We start from the raw sequence: 20,998 nt of genomic DNA, 5'->3' as shown, positions 1-20,998 counted from the left end.
CTTCCTCCAGCCCCTGGCAATCGCCAGCTGTCTTCCGTTTCTCTGGATTTGCCCCTTCTGGACACCTGTTGTGAGGAGAATCATACACAGTGCGTGACTTTTGGCATGATCTTTGGTGCTGGCATCTTTCACGTCCAAGGTGAGTGGAATCTCACAGTGCACGACCTTTGGCACCGGCATCTTTCACATCCAAGGCTCGTTCGGGTTGGAGCACATGTTCTTTTGTTCCTTTTTACGGCTGAGTGATATTCCATTGTGTACATATTTTCTTCATCCATTCATCTGTTGACAGCTGGGTTGTTTCTACTATTACCAATAGTGCTGCTATGAAGATTCTTGCATAAGATTTTTTTTTGTAAAAATGTTTTCAATTTTCTTGGGCATAAGCCTAGGAGTGAAATTGCTGGGTCGTATGGTGATTTTATGCTTAACTTTTCTGAGGAACTGCCGGACTTTTCCAAAGCAACTGTACCATTTTACTTCCCCTCCCACTAAAGATTTCAGTTTTCCCAAATTCACCAACATGTCACTGTCCAATACTGGGGTTTTATCCATCTTGGTGGTTGTGAAGCGGTATCTCACGGTGGTTTTGATTTCCATTTCTAAGATGATGAATTCTGTTAAACATCTCATGTGCTTTTTAAGGCATTTATTTCTTTGGAGAATGTATTCAAATCCTTTGTCCATTTTTAAATTGGATTTTTTAAATTAAGAGTTTTAAAATATATTCTTGATATCAGGCCCTTATTGGGATAATGTATCCTGTTCTGTGGGTTGTCTTTTTACTTTAATAGTATCCTCTGAAATGAACATTTTCAATTTTGATACCGTCTTTTTCCCATCCGTTGCTTGTTATGCTTTAGACGTCTCACCTAAGGAAACATTGCCTAATCCAACGTAACAATTTCACCAGGATTTGCCCCCTAAAGGTGTCATAGGCTGAACTGCCCCTCATGCCCCAGATTCCCATGTTAAAGTCACAACCCCAGAAACTCAAAATGTCACTATATTTAGATACAGGGCCTTTATCTTGGCAATTTAGGTCCCACAAGATCTTAAGAGTAGGCCCTGATCCCTCACAATCGGCTCCTTACGTTGGATCCATTTTGAGCTTTGTGTGTAGGGTGAGGAAGGGTCCAGGCCATCCTTTTCCATGTGGATACCCTAGTTGTCCCAGCACCACTGAGTTGCGAAAGGAAAAAAGTAAAGCAACCCTTACGTCCTTTCTCCATCAACAGAAGACACACTGAAGAATCGTGGACAATTTTGTTGGTTTAAGCCAGTGGTTTTCCAACTTTTGAGTCTCAGGAACCCTTTGCACTTTATTGAAGATCACAAAAAGCCTTCTCATGAGGCCAGGAGTGGTGGCTCATGCCTGTAATTCCAGCACTTTGGGAGGCAGAGGCAGGTGGATCACTTGAGGTCAGGAGTTCGAGACCGGCCTGGCCATGATGAAACCTACTAAAATACAAAAAGTAGCCGGGCATGGTGGCGGATACCTGTAGTCCCAGCTACCTAGGGAGGCTGAGGCAGGAGAATCGCTTGAACTCAAGAGGCAGAGATTGAAGTGAGCTGAGGTCACACACCACTGCACTCCAGCCTGGGTGGCAGAGCAAGACTCGGTCACAAAAAGAAATAATTTAGTTCATTTTACAATGATAAAGTCATTACATCTTAACAGTTTTAAAGAATAAACCATTTTCCAAAATAAGCAGCAGTGTGGCAATAGTTTGTGCTGCTGTGAAAACCCCTAACATCTCTGCACCTCAGACAGCAGGGTTCTCATGCCTGCATCTGCATTCAATGCACAGCAGAGCCGTGGTTGAAGTTTATGAAGAAAGTCTGACCCCATGCTGATATACAATTAGAAGTATTTTCATTGTGTTTTCAGAACATATTAGGTATTCTCTGCTGCCAAATGTAACAAGCGGCACTTCCGTACAGGCTGTCTGCAATGCGGAGTCTGTGCTCTGGTCAATGGGCTTTTCTGCCCCAATTCCTTCTAAGTCGACTGGCCCGTCCTGCACTTGGCTGGCTTTTACCAGCACACTATTTTGTAATCACATTGGTTAGAAAACACTGGTTCAGAGTTATGAGCAGCTTCCACATTTCATTATGTGTCCAAAAAAAAAAAAAAAAAAAAAAAACAACCAACCCACGTCAATATCACCATTGATCACATGAGAAAGTGGTGGACACAAGATTTTTATACTTTAATATTCACTGGAAAGCTCAAATGTCTATCACTGGGAATAATGTAAGGTGCTTTCCTTGAGATGAAAGAGTCATTTTGTTCATTTTTCAGGCCACACCTGCAAATACCTCCATCTGAAGTGGCATTGTTTGTAAGTCTTTCTTTACATAAAGAAAGCTGTTAGTGGAAGAAGTGGTTCTGCAGGTTCATAGCTCAGAGGCACCAGTGCTCTCCCTAGATAACCATAAAATCCTCAGAAGATGAACCTGTGCACCATTCCTGTTTCTCACTCAGAACATTCCAGAAGGAACCCTGAATCCCGGTGCTGCAGCGGGACTGAAGTTTGCTCTCGCCCACACAATCAACCCAGGGAGCTCCCCCAGTCGCCACCCCAAGGCCATAGCCTTGGTCCTCTGCCTGGTCTAGGAGGGCTCCTGCAGCTCCAGCCTAACAGGGAAAAGCAGGCACCCACATGTCAGAAAGCACTCCCAAGGCCCGGCGAGCACTTCTGCTTATGTGCCAGCCAAGTGCGTTTGACAAGGCTACACCCAGCTGTACAGCAGGCAGCGAGGTACCCAGCAAATACTCAGGGCTCATGTTACTGAGGAAGGAAGGTGGACAGCGAGGTACCCAGCAAGTGCTCAGGGCTCACGTTACAGGGGGGAAGTCAGGAAGATAGTGAGGTACCCAGCAGGGTTCACGTTACCAAGGAGGAAAGGAGCGTGGAGACAAGGGGGCTGGAACAGTCTGTCATAACATTTAGCATTTACAAGGCTCGCTGAAGATTATCCGATTTGATCTTGGCAACAGCTCACAAGATAGGCAGAGGCATGACTGTTTTCACTACTTCATAAAAAGAGATCCAGAGAACTAATGATGACCACGTGCTCTTCCCACAGGCTCCCAGAAATCCTCAAATCATCTCTCTTGTATACCTGTGATAGTATCTCAGTCACGTCCCCTCTCTGCAGGGGGATTTTAATGCCGCCCTGCTGTTCCTTCGCACCCCTGCCCTCTCCTGCATTTCAGCCATGCCCACCATCCATGATGCCCACCATCCATGGGGAGTCCACACCACCCCAGCCCCGCTGCTGCTGATGGCTTGGGTCACCCTTATCTTTCATTTCCACCAGCAGGGACCTGTTCTTCCTTCAAACGCAGCTCAAACTCACTCATTGTGTGAAGCCTTTTCCAGCCACCACAACTGTCATGTGTAAAATCAGTGTGTGGAATGCTTCATTTAGGAGGTGCTTATGTTGCCTTATTGGCTGTGAGCAGGACCAAATTCTTAGCAAACCAAGTGATCCCCTCTCCCCATCTCTGCTCCAGTGCACTTAAAACAAGCATTCCTGGAAGCACCTTTTCAGTCCAATTCATGCATGAGTCTGTCCCACACCCTGCAGAAAAGCCCTGGCGGTCAGGGCTCAGGGCCCCCAGGTGGGTAAGGAGAGCTTAGTGCCCTCTCTGGAATTGTTGCCCAGAGACCCACGGCTGGAAGGGAAAAAACTTTGCATCCTGTGAAATATCCAGGCCTCAAGACCCACTCAGGAGCAGAAAACGAGGAAAGAGCCTTGAACAGACCCTCGGGAGGGCAGTCAGCAGGAGCCACGGAGGCCACCAGGAGGGAGGGAGGGAGGGAGGCAGGCAGGGAGGCCAGAGGTGATGTGGCTAGAGGTGACGTGGTGGGGGGATGACACGGCATGGTGGGGGGAGGAGACGTGGCCAGCGGCAACGTGGCCAGGGAAGGAGATACGGCTGGAAGTGACAAGAGGGGTCTCCAGGCCTCAGACTGTGCCTGATTTATGGATGACATTTTGATTAAGATGTTGTATCTAACTTTAAAGTAGCAATTTAGAACCATTGTGTACATTTCAAGCACGGTACAAATATAGCACATTTCCCAAACCAAAGAACAGTGCATTGAAGGGAAAAATAGCAGCTCACCAATAAAAAGAGTAAAGAAAAAAATTCATTTTAACATCAGAAATAAAGAGATCCTACAGCTCTTCTAGTCCAATCCCCACCCTAATGTGAATGGGGGGAAAGGGAAGTAGATTCTAGTCAGTCAGAATTAAAGGCAAAACCGATCCACTTTACTTTCTACTTGACAGAAAACAAGAAGCTCATCAAGGAATCCCTACGAACAGTAGCTTTAGGAGTCCCCAAAATGCAAAATTCACCTTCAAATTAAATCAACTGCTAAGTGTGTATAAAGTTATTGTTTTCATTATTGCCTTCCTCATTCCCAGGGGCTTTATTTAGACCTTGTTTCCCCCTAATTGCCTCCAACACACCCAGGAAATTTAAACCCCACAAGTAAACCGTGTCTCGATTAACATACAGCGTTCTTTAAGAGCAGACAGTCCATTGCTCTAAGACGTTCTTGTCACCTAAGCACTGAGTACAGCCTGAGAATGCACAACACACACACACACGAACTTGGACAGACAACAGATGAGATGTGGCACATGAGGAGGAAGACGAGACAAATGAGCTTCACCGACTTCACCCCGGATCCATGAAGAAGTGACACATACAGACTGCTGGGGTGCCAGTGACTCCTCAAAAACAGCCAAGGGCAGCATTTGAAGAAGCAGCACCACAGGCCAGGAGGGTCTTTGGGCTTCAGAGGGGAGGGGCGCCTCCGACCAGGTGTTGGGGGCTTCAGAGGGGAGGGGCGCCACTGACCAGGTGTTGGGGGCTTCAGAAGGGGAGGGGTTCCCCAACCAGGTGCTGGGGACTTCAGAAGGGAGGGGTGCCCCGACCAGGTGCTGGGGCTTCAGACGGGAAGGCAAATATATCCAATTCATCCTGTCACTAAAAACGACATAATCTGCCATCTCCATCACAGATGATGCAGTCAGGTTTCCATCACCGGGGTGGTTTTTTTTTTTTTTTTTTTTTTTTTTTTTTTTTTACATGGAGTTTCTGCTCTGTCGCCCAGGGTGGAGTGCAGTGGCGCGATCTCAGCTCACTGCAACCTCTGCCTCCCGGGTACAAGCGATTATCCTGCCTCAGCCTCCCAAGTAGCTGGGATTACAGGTGCCTGTGTCACCATGCCCGGCTAAATTTCATATTTTCAGTACAGACAGGGTTTCACCATGTTGTCCAGGCTGGTCTTGAACTCCTGACCTCAGGTGATCCACCTGCCTCATCTTCTCAAAGTGCTGGAATTACAGGCATAAGCCACCACGGCCTGTGATTACTAGTGTAATTTCTAAGCCGCTCTCTCACACCCACTCCCCCCCCCCTTTTTTAAAAAACCAGCTTTATGGCTATATTTTTTCCAAGAGAACCCATTACCCATTTGAAGTACAAATAAGACACCATGTTTAAAAATCAAAAATGCCAATTTACATAGAAATCTCCAAATACCCAGTCGATTTCAGCCTTGAGAATAAGATCAAGCTGTTGGCTGAATACAACTTCCCTTTCCATCTGTCTGCCTGTTAGACACAAGGACAAAGCCACGAGCTAGGGACATAAAGGCAGCAACCAGGAAGGCAGCCGAGACTCCAAATAAAAGCTCGAAGGACCAACACAAAGGTACCACACCCTGCACGCCCTCCTCTCCTTCCTTTTCAGAACTTCCAGAGGATGAAACAGGGACCTCCTCAGACATCCCACGGTGCAGGCGGCCAGAGGGGAAGGCGGCGGCAACCTGAATGAGGCCACCAGGAAATCACATTCCACAAACAGAAATTCTCCATGTGCTTTACATCCTCTGTCTCTGAAGAACTATGCCAGTCTAACAGTCACTAGAAAACTGCATTCAAGTGTCATTTCGCATTTCAAGCAAAGAAAACAGTGGTGGGGCATGAGGGAAAAACATAGCCATGTGTTCTGGGGTATTAAAAATAAGTTTTCTTCTGTTATAAATGTATAATTATACATTCTCAGATTTCTGTATAATTGATATGCTTCCTAATTAGCAGACAGAGTAATAAAAAGTGAATTCCAAGTGTAAGATCGGAGGACCCATTCACATGGCTTCAGGTTCTGCTACTGTGTTTCAACTTAAAAAAATTGTTCTGTGTATTGGTAACAAGGCATGAGTGTCTGTGTGGCTGTAATCAGGGTTCGTGTTGGCTCCCTAGCAGAGGATGTTACACTGTTACATTATCTTCTACAAAAAATCCTGAAAAAATGAAGGCTGAATAGACATACACACCCTCCCAAAATAATCCAAATGCCCATCGATATGAAAAACAGATGAATTATGGTTTCCATCATGGAATGTTCCTCAGCAGTGAACACAAACTATAGCCACAGGTTCCAACTAGGATAAAGAAAACCTTTTAAACACGCTTAAAGTGAACTGACTAGGCAGAATTCCTCGATTACAGGCATCGGCTTCAACAGGGTACAGTTCTGAATCCTGTGATGTAGAATTAGTTATCAACCCTGTTTAGGGACACATCTAGAAAAAAGTAAAATAATGACTACACAATTTTACATTCTTTGTAAATTATAACTACTATGAAAATTCTAAAAATGTGAAAATCTTCCCAACTCTTCCTTTGACAAACTTCAAATACCCTGGCATTGCTTGCGACACTCACAGGTGTGCCAAAATAATTGAAAATATACCCAAGTTAGTAGAATCAAACTTGAAGATGTACGAGTCATCCCTGCCTTGCTATCTCTACATCGTGTAGAAATTTAAGAGCAGGTAGTGGCACTGCAAGGCAAGGCTCAAACCAACTGGGTATTTGGAAACTTCTGTGCAAATTGACATTTTTGGTTTTAAACATCGTGTTATTTGTACTTCAAACAGGTAACTGTTTGGTTCCCTTGGAAAAAATACAGCCATAAACCTGGTTTAAAAAAAAAAAAAATACGGGAGTGGGTATGAGACAGTAGCTTAGAAATTTTACCAGTAACGGCAGGGAGCAGTGGCTCATGCCTGTAATCCCAGCACTTTGAGAGGCAGGACCCATAGGGCCTTTGAGGGCACCGGTCTCCTCTGTTGCCTTCCTGCCAGACTGACCCCAGGACATTCACTGGGTTTCCATCCCTGTCTCATTCAACATCCCCCCCAAGAGTAGCCTTCATCCTCATCTGGGGCTCAACTCTGCCCAATTTCCTAAATCTCTGCCTTCAGAGCCTGAAAACACCCACGCCCAGGGTAACCCTAGGTCCACGTTTACCCTAGAGAGTCCCGATTTTATCTGTTTCCCCAGCATCGCCTTAGTGATAATTTATCCTGTAAATTCCAACTGCCTTCACACCTCACTCCCGCTGTCTCCCAGCAGACCCCACTCAGATGCACCTGCCCCAGACCCCACACCCAGGTCTGTGCATGCTGCCCTGCTCCGCCCATGTGAGAACCACCTCTCTTTCTTGAGGAATCAGCTGGCGATCATCTCTTTGTGGAGGACTGCCCTGACTTCCAACCCTCTCCAGCAAAGGTAGAAGCCATCCTCGGTACTTCCCCCAAAACTCAGGTCAAGTATGAAGATGGTGCAGATGCTAGCTGTGCCTGGGATGCCATGGGCAGGGTCCCCAGATGCTCTGCACATGGCCCGGGGCACAGCCTGAACACAGCAAGTGCTACAGAAATAAAACCGACATGTGCTGACCTCTGATAGGGCCTCCTTCACCATCTACATCTGTCTCCCCTCTGGACAGTAAAATCCACAAGACAGGGAGGGCTTGTCTCACTCACCTTCAAACTCCCAGGGTCACCCTGGCAGGTAAAGGGGACTCAAATGTCTTCTGAAGGAAGCCGCTGGTTAGCTGCCAAGTTAAAGGGCCTCTGAAAATCAGAGCTCAGCATAGGAGTCCAGCACACGTTACGATGAATGACTCCAACCATGGCAGAACTGGCCATGGAACCAGTGCTGACCAATTCAGGGTTTGTTCACTGTTTCTCAGTTCATTAGCATAACTCACTCTAACAGAGCAGCCACGCACAGATCCTCAGACATCTACACAGAGTGGGACGATGGCGCCGAGTCACGTAAACGTCCCATTGCAGACTGGGAGACACCAGTCAGACGCGGACCTAGGGAGAGCGCAGACCTCGCATTAAATCGGCTCCGTGTAAACAGCACTCCCTGCCAGGCCCTTTCCTATCTGCACAGCTTCTACAAATTCAACTCTCGCACCTGACACCTAAGAATACTGCGTACCCCATGTGAACCCACCACTTACCTCCCAAAATGACCCGGCATGGCCGAGTACAAACCATTTCAACATAAGGGAACTGGAGGGCATGTGGGGCTTTCCTGAGTCCCTGCTGCCTCCTGACTGGAGGGTCCACTGCTTCACACAGACCCCTAGTGAAGGGCGGGTCTCTTCGACCCCCTCAGAGTCAAGAAAATCTTTGTTCACTTTCTCAAAACCGCACACAACCGAGTCACAAAGCAGGGTGGAACCTCGACTCTCCGGGTTCAGGTCATGTTGAGTTTAGGACCTGCTGCTGTGATCACTGCAGGAAATGATGAGCCTGATTCCGGCTTTGACCCCGAGCTGATCAGCATTAACTAATTTCACTTTCCAGGACCAATTTCAAAGGCCTGCAAAGCCAGAGAAGGGAGAGGAGAGGGAACACACCCTCACCCCAGACCTGCTGCAAGCATGCACTTCTCAGATGCATCCCAAGGTGCACAGCGTGTCCGGTGCCTGTTCATGTCCACTGACTTGCAGGTCTTCTACTATGTGGCATCAGCCTCCTGGGCACTGGGGGCAAGAGGTATAATGGCAAGTCCCCTCTGCAGCAAAGGTGAGGTGCAGGGACCCAAAGCAATAGAACTGACCTTTTTCTGACAGTCTTAAAACAGAAGGAAAATACTGTACAGCCAACGTCCCCTCACGCAGGTTTATTTACCTGTGACTCACAGGCCATGACAGACAACTTCAGGTTCTTACTGATTCCTATTTTCCCCATCCAGAAAACCTTTCTTTTTAATATCGTACGAACTTGCCATTCTGTAGGCCAAAAACAGCAAATATTAGCAGTTTCCTACGGTTCAACCGAATAAAACATGATCACGACATTTTGTGAAACCATGAAGAAAAGGTGGATATCTCAATATGTGTTTCCAGACTGGCTTTGTTCCTGAAGCACTAACTCTGTTCACTCAAGATTTTAGACCCTGAAGAATAAACATCAGTATCCCACCAAGAAAACCAAAAAATGAAATAATTTTGCATCCACTTTGGAGCGTTTTTAGGACAAGGCAGGACACAAACTTTTAAAAAGCTGCAGTTGTCCCTCTGTATACACAGGGACATGGATTCCAGAACACCCCCCGAGTTTACCCAAATCTACGTGTCCACAGGACCCGCAGCCACCCTATGGAACCGCATGTAGGAAACTTCGGCCCTTCACAAAGCCAGGCTTTTTCAATAAGGGTTAGGTTAGAAAAAAAATTAACATAAGTGATCCTTCGAAGCTCAAAACCCATGTCGTTCAGGGTCAGCTGCATTTACTATTTGTGTCATACCTGAGGCCTGAAAGCCATCATTCTCAATACCTTAACGTGATGGTTAACAAACTAACTGTTCTGATTAGAAAGAGGAAAAAGCTTATTTTTAAGCTGACAATCAGAGTGGGCGCTGCTACGGTGAACGAAGAACAGACCTAAGCAAGCACCAAGGCTGGGGTGACTGCCTGTGCTCAGACCCACCAGGGCCCGTTCCTCCATCTCCCTCTGCTGAAAGGGATAACCGCTTCTCCCCCATAACTAAAGGGCCTTTATTTAAATATTCACTCGAGAATTGCTATGAAAAGCTGAAAGGTCACAGATGACATTTTTAAAAATAAACATTTACTTAAGCATTTAACAAGCCCATTATGATTTAAAAAAAAAAAAAAAAAAGGAATTAAGTTGCTGGGTGTGGTGGCTCATGGCTGTAATCCCAGCACTTTGGGTGGCCGAAGTGGATACATCACCTGAGGTCAAGAGTTTGAGACCAGCCTGGCCAACATGGTGAAACCCCGTCTCTAACAAAAATACAAAAATTAGCCAGGCATGGTGGCAGACACCTGTAACCCCAGCTACTTGGGAGGCTGAGGGAGGAGAATCACTTGAACCTGGGAGGGGAGGTTGCAATGAGCCGAGATCGTGCCATTGCACTTCAGCCTAGGCATTCAAGTGTGGAACTCTATCTCAAAAAGAAAAAAAAGTATAAAGTTTTCCTTCCAATGAACCTATCATTCAGCCACTGAGGTAACCTATAGGTACTTATTCAGCCATGAGATACAGCACAGGAGACATAGGCGAACAGGACACAGTTCCTCCCTGAAAGAAGGCTGCACCCCAACAGAAGGCAGGCACACACTCCGAATGGAATCAGCGTAGGGAACAGATGCTGCTGCAGGTGGAACTGGCTGCACAGAGCACCCGCTCAAGTGTCTGAGAAATAAGGAGCTGTTGGTGGCATCACCTACCGCACCTGAGCTGGGACGCTGGGGAGCCTGTCATCACCACCACCACCCGGGGCAAAGACCCCCAGAACCACACAACGACCTTACAAACTCACTGAGGAGATGACTGAGAAATGTGCGTGGAATGATGTGAACACGCAGACATCAGGGCCACTCCCGGCGTTGGTTTTGTGCATTGACTTGAGCATGCCCCAGGTGCCCAGATGGCTGATTCTGCATTATTTCTGTGTGAGATGCATGTTTGCCTCTGGACTGAGTGGAGACCCATCCTCACCAGCATGGAGGGTACTACCCTATCCACCCAGGGCTCGAGTAAAACAGCAAGGGGGGGAAGACTGAGCTGACTCCACCTGTCTGGCTGATGGGCCAGTGACATCTGTCTTCTGCCGCCCGTGCTCCTGGGTCTCAGCTCCTCAGACCCGGGTGGGATGTGCACCCTCCGCTTTTCAAGTCTTCAAGCCACGCCCTCCCAGGACTCTAGCTTGCAGGCTGTGGGTCCTGGGGCTTCTTGGACTCCGTAGCCCCTGCAGCAAGCCTCCCTCTGGAGACACACACACACCCGGCTGGCTGTCTCTCTGGAGAACCCTGACTAAAAGCCGCCCCTAAAAGTGGTCTTCACAGTTTCTTTCTAGCCCTAAGATCTCAGCGCCCCTCCTACAATTCTAGGCGGAAAGGTGGACGGAAACCAATGGACAGAGGTGTGTGCCGAGGACACGCCAGGCAGCGGCGCTTGGCAAGAGGGCACTAACGCCCTAAGCAAAGAATCAACGTTGCTTGCCACAAAAATGAGAACGGTCAAGATTTCTTCAAACAGAAGTGAATTTGTTTCATGATTTGCCCTTAATACATAAGAAATCATAAAAGTAGGCCTATTAACAATTACATAAGTCTTTAGAGGCCCCTGAACTACTTCTGTTCCTTTGTGTTTTTATACAAAATAAGCCTGAGGTTAAAGAGAATAACGTCACTGGCTGCAGCTGGGGCCACGCAAGGACACAGCTTATACCCATGAGGTCCCTGGGTGCCCCAAGTCCTTCCCTTGCTATTTATGGAAATATGGGAGAAGCCAGGAGGTCTGAGCATGGACCTGGCCATGCTCCCAAGGGCCGAGGAAAGCACCCATCTGTCCAGTCTTCCCTCCACCCCGCGGTTCGCTCCTACCCAGACTCTTGGGCTGAGGCGGCTCATGCACTCAGCAGCGCCACCATTAAACGTATAGCTTCGCATCACCAGGGCCTCCTCTGGCCTCCTCTGACCACCCCTGGACCTGCAGTCAGCACTAGTCTGCAGGACATGCGTGGACAAGGCTGATGGATCACGGCCTTCAACCGGGAAGGTGCCAGGCAAGGAGTCGGAGACACTGGGGATGGAGCAGCACTCACCCGGAGAGGCGAAGCCCGGCAGCGGCCACCACCGAGGACCTCCCTTCCCACCCTGAGGGCAGCTCACCCAGGGAGGCGAAGGCCGGCACCGGCCACCACTGAGGGTCTCGAGGGCCCTTCCCACCCCGAAGGCGGCTGCGATCACATTTCCCATCGCACCAAGAGACCCCTGTGTATTGAGCACAAAGCTTTTCAACATTCGAATCAATAAGGAATCACAAGACGGACATTCCCTCAATCCAAATGGCCAGCCCATGAAACAGACACGCAATCCTCATACACATTTCCTGTGGGAAAGTCAATCCATCCCTGGGGCCTCGCGCCAGGGGGTGGGGGAGCATCATGGGGAGAAGCCCCAGCCTGGCTCCTCCCCCTACAGCTCCTTTTCCCTCTGCCTCCCTGCCCCCCCACTCCCTCCCTAGCTTCAGAGGCTCCTTCCTCAAATTCTTTCCCCTTGATGAAGTCATTCATTCCCAAAATACAAAGCAAAGGCATGGGGGCTCAAGAGAAAATCCACACCGTGGCTCCTGTTTTAGATTCTCGTAAGTTTAAGAATAACCAAGCAAGAATCTTTGGCATCTGAATGTGGTCTGAAGGCATCTGAGCACAATGCCCGGCACTGCCCCGGAGTGGATCATGGGTGTCTGGGACATCTTCATAACTCGACACCAATTAGTTTGAAACATCACTAGCAGAATAGAACTATGTGAATAGCTACTTCTCTGTTAAAAGTAGGAAAAGACTCCAAGCTGCCCTCAAGGAACATCCTTCCCATGAGGAGTTTCTGCATCGAGCCTTTCAGGCACAGGCGTGGCCCCCGGGCCCGACTCCCTCATCCCTGTGTCATAAAGCAGCAAAGACGGTGGGAAATAAAGCAAGTGAAGGAGTCAGTTCCGCACAAAACGGGCTCCAGAAGCCACAGCCCCTCTCGCAGTGTGGGAGCCAAGTCCAGAGACCTGGAAACCCCAGGGTTCCCAGGGAGGAGGGCAGAACAATGCCATTTCCCCCTAGTGTAGGGAGACAGCACCCCACGTCCTCTGGCCTTAATGGAAGAGAGACTTCACATAAATGATTCGAATGAATCCACCACACACAGAAAATGGGCTAAGGGCTAAGACACCCATTTAAATGCCTGCCAAAACACATTAAAGGAACACACAGATAAGCGAGGTTCTTCTCTTATCCAAGAAATATTCAGAAACAAATCCAGCAAGCAATCTCTTTGCAATCAAAAGACCAATTCAGAGGTGCAGATTAAAAATCAAGACACAACTGAACCCTTAATACACCAAGAACCAAGTTCCATGGAAATGTAATCACGTCACCAACTCCCAGCTGAAGGAAGCAGCAATGGCCACTGACCAGCTGTTCAGTCGTGGGTCAGTGAATGAAAGGCAATGCTGCCCAGGACAACGACGAGATGTTAACCTGAAAAGGGCAAAATCGCAGAGGCTGGAGGGACCTTCCAGGTAACCTGACCCCCTCAGTGGACAGAGGACCCCCGTGGGGCCACAGAGCCCAGAGCTCCAGTGTGCTCGGGGCAAGCACTCAACTGCAACCCTGATGTCCGAACGCCTTCTGCCCTTCTCCGTCTCTGCCCCATTAACAGGGAATCCGTGAATGCTAAGGAAATGTGATGCATTTCACAATACATTTAGATTTCTAGCAAATTAAAGATAAACAGTGAGAAACTTTGGGAATTAACCAAAATACAGTTCACTGAATGCCCAAACTCAAAGCTAGTCTCCAAGAGGTGATAAGCTGTGTGTGGTGATGAATGCCTGTAAATCCCAGCAGTTGGGGATGCTGAGGCAGGAGAATCACTTGAGCCTAGAAGGTTGGGGTTGCAGTGAGCTGTCATTGTACTGCTGCACCCAGCCTGGGAAACAGAGTGAGACTGTCAAAAAAAAAAAAAAAATTAAAAGAGTTCAAATGAATTCGCCCATACCCTTTAAATTTTCATTTGGGTGCATGAGGTGATCTAGTTCCTTTATCCCTTGCAATACATGAATAATCTAACAAATAATTAAATATAATCTAACAATTACATTGGAAAATTTAATTATTTTCCCATTTCATTATTCCCTATATCAGGGAAAAAGTTAAAATTATTCCCTCTTTCAGGGAAAAAGCTAAAAATCATTTTAAACCTTCCTTCCACAAAACAATGTTCAGTCATCTCTATCTGCTTTATAATGTGGAATTCAGCTTCACATGTCTACAATACAGTTTTTGTTAAACAGTGTTTACGTAGACAGGCAAGAGAAACACGGTCTATGTAGAAGCAGCAGAAGACACGTTTTAACAGAAAAGGGAGAAGATACCACCGTGTGGAGCTTCTGAAAATTCTGTCCTCATCTTGCCCACACAACACACAGAAAACAGCCAAGCACGTGCCTAGTGTCCAACAGGAGCACAGAAAGGACAGAGATCCTTCCAGTTGTTTAGTGACCAGCCCCACTTGTCACCGCCACATAACAAAATCCGCACGGCAACTTCAGCACGTTTCATTCATGATTCCACAGAAATCAGGTTGAAGAACTGGGAGATGTTTTACCCACCTTTAAAATCCAAGTATGGGACTAATAAACACATTATGGGTTCACTTAACTTTTCCAAATTTTTACTTGGAGAAACCTATAAAGTTCTTGTCAGTTACATCCTTAAGTTTTTCAATAATTTTTAAATGCAAAGGTCGGGCAAGACTTGTAAGGAGGTACACACATACAGCCCAGTGCGGTAGCTCACACCTGTAATCCCAGCACTTTGGGAGGCTGAGGTGGGCGGATCACGAGGTCAGGAGATCGAGACCATCCTGGCTAATACGGTAAAACCCTATCTCTACTAAAAATACAAAAAATTAGCCAGGTGTGGTGGTAGGCGCCTGTAGTCTCAGCTACTCGGGAGGCTGAGGCAGGAGAATGGCCTGAACCCAGGAGGCGGAGCTTGCAATGAGCTGAGATTGCGCCACTGCACTCCAGCCTGGGTGACAGAGGGAGACCGTCTCAAAAAAAAAAAAAAAAAAAAAAAAAAAGAGGAGGTACACACATACATGCCACATTCTTCTCTCAAAGAGAAGGGCCCTTTTTTAAGATTCCAGATGGAAATGTGGTTGTCCCCCTGCTTTCGAGAGGATGGGCTGTTTTAAGCATGAACAGACTTTTCCTCCATGCACCGAGGATACACCATGGGGGATATTGCTGCCGCCACCTCCCCAGTCTCTGCTCAGGGTGGGGCAAGGGGAGCTCATCTGTCTCCCGTGTACACTGTCAACAGGCCAGGTGCTCAGGAGGGGACTTCCAGGACTCGCTGAAGGCATTAGTTAGCAGGGCAGGCAGTGCCTCGTGCTGGTGGGCATCCAGCAGTAAGGGGGTCTTGCACTTTACTCCCCAGGCCCAGCCCCAGAGGGGAAAGAGGCACCTGTATCGTAACTAATGTGTATTTATAGACACACAGAGACTCTGCAGTGCAAGGCGCAGAACTAGAAGGAATCATGGAAATAAGAGGGAAGACATTTGGTTACGACTGGCAGAGCCACCCCAAGCCTCGCACTTCCTGCCGGAGCCCTCACTGACCAGACTCCTCCGGGGTCACTGCCTCTGCCTTGCCCAGCTCACGACAGGGCAGATGGTGACAGAGCCTCAGAACAACCTCCCACTCCTTCCTCACTAGCCCAGGGGACAAGCTGCTCATGAGTGTCCCAAAGCCTAAATGCAGGAACACAGAGGTGACTGAGCAGAAAGAGGGACAGCCACAATGGCCACGGGTGTACGGATATTGCTGGGCAACCCAGCAGCGCTTTCCACCTTAAAGAGGACGTCCACGGGTGTGCGGATGCTCTCGCGTGACCCAGCAGTCCTTTCCACCTTAAAGGGGAATGGCCACGGGTGTGCGGATATTTCCGGGTGCCCCAGAGCCCTTTTCACCTTAAGGAGATTTTCACAGTCTCAGTTCAGTCTCCAAACTATTCAGTGAGGTTGGAGGAGTACCACTGTGGACCAACACTGATTGGCACCAAGTAAGGGCAATTTTATAACCAAGTCTCGATCATAAGAGAATCAGGTCTTTGGCCATCTGGTCAAAGCTCTTTCTGTAACAAAGTTGGATAATTAAGTTGCACTTTGGTTTTCCAAATCTTGCTACAGAAACCACATCTTCCTAGGTGTGGCTCCGTGGTGTCACGTGCACACATCAGTAGCCAGGCTTGCCAAGACTCAAGGCACGTTACACGTTCACCTGAGAAGGCTGCTCTATCGTTGAGGGCTCTGGCGTGCTCTGAAATGAATTTGCCACTTCAGCCTACACTCTACTTCCTTGTTTGGTTAAAGAAAACCAAAAGGAAGAATTTGTTTTGGCCAATCGCCTGCTGCACCCAACTGCAGAGGTTTTAATTATAGTACTTTCATTGCATCCTAGAAAGCAAAGTCATATAGATCAACTCATTATTACCACTCCAAAAGTTTAGTAAATCTCCAGATAATCAGGTCAACATTCTAACAAGCTACATTAAGGGTTATAATACTCAAAATTTAAAACTACATCCATGCTTCAAAAACCACCATTCCCATTTCAGATGGCCAAATGCATATGAGAAAGAAACGTGCTGAGTGCATTTTTTGCTAATCTTATGGAGAAACTGCCACTTTAAAAACGGCTCTAGTTCCTGGCTCCAGATGGGTGTGGTGGGTTGCCTCACTCATTTTCAACTCCACCTGAAGCTGGGAAACTAAAAATTCATTCCCAGACTTCAGGGCATGAGAATTCCCACTTCTGGAAACAGCCTGGAATGCAGATTTGTAGCAGATAATTCTTTCCTGCCCACCCTAACCGTCCTCTGTGGAAGGCCACAAAGACAAGTCCACCTACCTAGGTGCAACTGCACCACGAAGAACCATTTCAAGGTGGGAGGTGCCCACTGCTCCAACGGCAGGCCTGCTGGCATCTCAGAGCAGCCAGAACTGCTCCCTCCTTCACAGGAAAGGGGAAACAAGGCCAGGAGGAAGCGGTTGGGGAAGCAAGCGATGGGGTGGCTGATTGGGGATCAGAGGTTTCCTCAGAGGGGACTCAGGTTCAGGTAAGGAGAGAAGAGGAGGAACCAAGATTTGGCTAACAAGCGTTTTGTCCTGATTGATCAGTGGGAACAGGCAGTTTAGTTAATCACTTATAAAAAGGCAGAGATGGGGGGGTTTGAAGGCCTGTGCCTGGGCTTGTCCTCAGTAAATGGTCATTCACAAGTCAGCCTAAGCCACATGGGAAGGGGCTTCTTGCAGTAAACAACGTAGGGGCATAGTTGTGGGGAAGGAGAATGTCTTAACAATCAGTGTTTTACAGGATCACAGGGCTCAGGCAATGTTCAGTATTGTCACACACCAAGGTTTTTACAGTCTGAAGAAAACTACAGTCCTAAGGTGTCAGTTCTCAAAGCCCTTAAGTTCCTCCTGCTAAGATTCCCAGAGGGCCCTCCACTTCTTGCACCGAACCCCAACTTGCACAGGCACTTGCGTCTTCCTCCTGCAGCAAATGCAGATGAGAAGGCTGCAGCTCTGTTGCAGTAATGATGCCATGGCAGCCCTAACATAGCAGCAGAGCAATGGCTCTGGCCTGAATGTCCCCAAAACCTCATGCTGAAACCCTCTCCGATGGGATACATTAAGAGGTAGGGCCTTTGGGAGGTCCCGCTCTCAGGACTGGGTTTGGTGTCCTTGTTGGGAGGCCTGAAGGAGCCCTCTTGCTCCTCTACCATGTGAGGCCTGATGAGATGCCCGCTGCCATGCAAGACCTGGCCAGATGCTGCCGTCTGTGAGCCACAGGCCCTGGGGCACCAGATCTGCAGAGGTGCCTTGACCTTGGACTTCCCAGCCTCCAGAGCTGTGAGCAATGTCTATTTACAAATAACCCAATCAACAGCAGCCAAACAGAGACAGTAATGTTACATTAGCCACTTTCTCCATGGGCCAGAGGCCTCCCCATGAGCCACCACTGTAAAGCAAGAACTTCCTGAAGGATGGAAAAGGGTTCACAAGGAATTCTACCCAGCACCAAGGTGTCTGTCCTTTCTCACAGGAAGACAGCTGAGCCATGGCAGGAAACTACGGGGTGGGTGGGGCTGGATAGTAACCTGTCACCTGCTCATCTAAGCCTCAGTCTCCCGCCTCTCGACAGCAGGGGTAACACCCCTCACCTGAGCTGTTGGGGGAGGTAAGAGTGCTGGGTGATTAACAATTGTTAGCTCCACAGAAATTAGGCAAAGAATCCTCCCCTACGTCTTATAAAACCAAACCAGCCCAGGAATTCCACATTACTACTACTTTGCATGGGAAAATGCTGGATTCTCATAAGCTCTGGCATGTCATTTGTATTAATAAAGTTTGCAGAGTTTTCATATACTAAGTATATAAAACAGGAAAATAAATCATGCAATTTGGAGGCTGAGGCTTGGAGGCTGAGGCAGGAGCATCACTTGAACACAGGCGGCGGGGGTTGCAGTGAGCCGAGACCGTGCCACTGTACTCCAGTCTGGGTGACAGAAGGAGACTCCATCTCAAAAAAAAAAAAAAAAGATATTGCTGCTTGATACTAGTAAAGTGGGCAGATTCTACATGCCCACTCTTATTCAAAGGTCACCTAACACTGACTCAGGAACTCTGTCCCTGATGTGCTTGAAGTTTTAATGCTAACAGTGTTAAAGACCACTCCCCAGGAGCTCTGAACAAGTATTTCCGGTATACGCTGAACGAGACCACACACTCTGTGACCGAAATCTAACTTCACAGACCCAAACTACAGAACCACAGAAGACACCGCTTCTGTCCAACTTTGTGTTCTGCCATCGTTTGTGTCCATTATTTCCTACAAACCATCTCATTAGAATTTAGAGCACACAAAAGGCCGATACAACAGGGTTACTTTTCAAAGATTTGGAAGTGAAGAACAGATACAATGCATTAACTTCCTATTGCTGCTGCAACAAATTACCACAAATGCAAACCTCCTCTCAACCCTGGAAGTCAGGAGTGCCAGGGCTGAAGTCAAGGGGTCAAGTAGGTTGTGTTCCTGCCTGGAGTCTCCCAATTCATAGAGGCCACAATGCAGCTTGGCTCACAGCCCCACACCCCTCCGACCGCTGCCCCAGCCTCAGCCCTGCACCCCTCTGGCCCCTGCCCCACCCTTGGACCCATGCCCCTCCGGCCCCTGCATCATCCCCCCACCCCCGCCGCCCTCAGCCCCACAGCCCTCTGGCCTCTATCTCCTTCTCAGGTCTCCTCCTCTGGGGCAGACCCTCATACTCCCTCTCAACCAGGCACATGTGAGGACACTGGACCCCACCTGGACAACCCAGGGTCCTCCCCCATCTCACTGTCCGTTACAGTCACATCTGCAAAGCCTCTTTTGCCATGTAAACTTCATTATACTAACATAATCATTTAACAAGTCCATTCTAATGATGTGAAAATTGGCATTGTTTTCCTAATGAACAGATCAGTCCCCCATGTAACCTATAAATATTTCACTATTAAATATACAATACTGTAGGAGACAAAGATGAGGAAGACGGTTCCTCCCTGAAAGACGACTGGACCCTAGATGGAGGGATGAACATTCTGAACAGAATCAACATAACTCAACATTTGAGTCAGAGAGGCCAAGCAATAAGACTTTCAAAAAGCAACCAGAAAGTATGTACCAGTGCCTGTAGTTCACAGTTGAGCCTGGTGTCATGAGCACGAGCGTGTGGACATGCACACCAGGCCCAAGTTTAAGATCAAATATAAGGAGCTTTCCAACTATAGTATTTAACTAGCTCTTTCTACAAAAATAGCCTCTTGATTACAGTTTTTATCCAAAAAGTTCTTTGTAATTAAAGAAATTAATTTTCCCCTAAAAGACATTTCTCTATCTATTGCCCCATATAAATGAAATGGGTATACTAAAGAAAGAAGACAAATGTTTGACTTAGCGGGTTTGCCTATGACTTGGATAAGCATGATTTTCTTCTGACCAAGCAGGGAGCAGCTGGACCAGACTGCAGGGAAGGAAAAACAAATTTCCACTCTGACCTCAGTTGGGCACCAGAGTCTTCCCTGTCAGAATGTGGGTGTGGTGCTTCCCACACACCAGCCTCTGACAAAACTCAGCCCAAGGGTGTGGGAAAAGGCCATCTACTCCTGAAAAAGCTATAAAGTGCAGACCCATCAAAAGCTTCAGAAGACTGTAAAGCGCCAAGGAGACCAATGCACCCTTGGAGTTTACAGCAAATGGTCAGCATCACAGGTGCCTGAGGTCCAGGGTCAGCTCCCAGCTGCCGCGACGACGTAAGCGCAGCCCTGGCTTCTCCTCTGACGCAGAGAGCTGGTCACTCTGCCGGCAGCACTCAGAGATCAGAACATTCTAGATGAAATCAACGTGTTCCTTTTAAAATGGGGAACTGGGAAGCACAACTGAAGCTCTACGACTATCTCAACTGCTGGGCTTCGGGGTAGCATTAGGAAATCATGAGAATCCAAATCTCAATTTCATACAGATTCACTGCAGGTTCCAGAATTTCCTGAAACGTTATTCAGATTTACTCAGGATTTCCTTGCCAAAGCTAATAAAGTCTACATTCCTATGGAAAAGCCACCATAAGCACCACCACAAATAAGATCAACTGGGGCCCGCCCTTCGCACCAAACATATAAACTGTTACTCACACAAGACTGTGCTGGAGGGAGCTCTCAGCTGAAGCCGAATCCGTGAGATTTCATTATCCCCATTTTGGATCGAGTGTGAAGACTGTCAGCAAACCAGGGCCCCAGTGTGAAGCAGAGAACAGATCCTCTGACGCCTGCCTGAACATTTCATTCCCACCTCTGTCTTGGATATTGAGCACCCTCAGAGCTACTGAGTCACCCACATTTGCAGATCATTTATCCTGCTACCAGGATAACATAATTATGCGATAAAAATGCCTTCTCAGGGCTTTGTCATACTCAATAAGGAAGCTCAGAAGGCTAGGTAAGCCCAAGAAAGGGGGAAGCAGCCTCCAGA

The 20,998-nt window shown here is 47.9% G+C and overlaps 1 protein-coding gene across 1 annotated transcript in view; it reads right to left on the bottom strand.

The window, feature by feature from the left end:
* LOC135964655 (ATP-dependent 6-phosphofructokinase, platelet type-like) overlaps window positions 1–20,769 on the bottom strand; it is a 67,630-nt gene extending 46,861 nt beyond the window's left edge. Inside the window, exon 1 of the mRNA XM_073999965.1 lies at window positions 20,662–20,769. The gene's annotated coding sequence lies outside the window, so the exon portion shown is untranslated. The remainder of the gene's footprint in view (window positions 1–20,661) is intronic.
* Window positions 20,770–20,998: the final 229 nt, after the last annotated feature.

The sequence above is a fragment of the Macaca fascicularis genome, chromosome 8 (genome assembly GCF_037993035.2).
Source record: "Macaca fascicularis isolate 582-1 chromosome 8, T2T-MFA8v1.1".
Classification (NCBI taxonomy): Eukaryota; Metazoa; Chordata; class Mammalia; order Primates; family Cercopithecidae; genus Macaca; species Macaca fascicularis.
The sequence above is the reverse complement of the archived record's forward strand: the minus strand, read 5'-3'. Positions and strand labels throughout refer to the sequence as shown.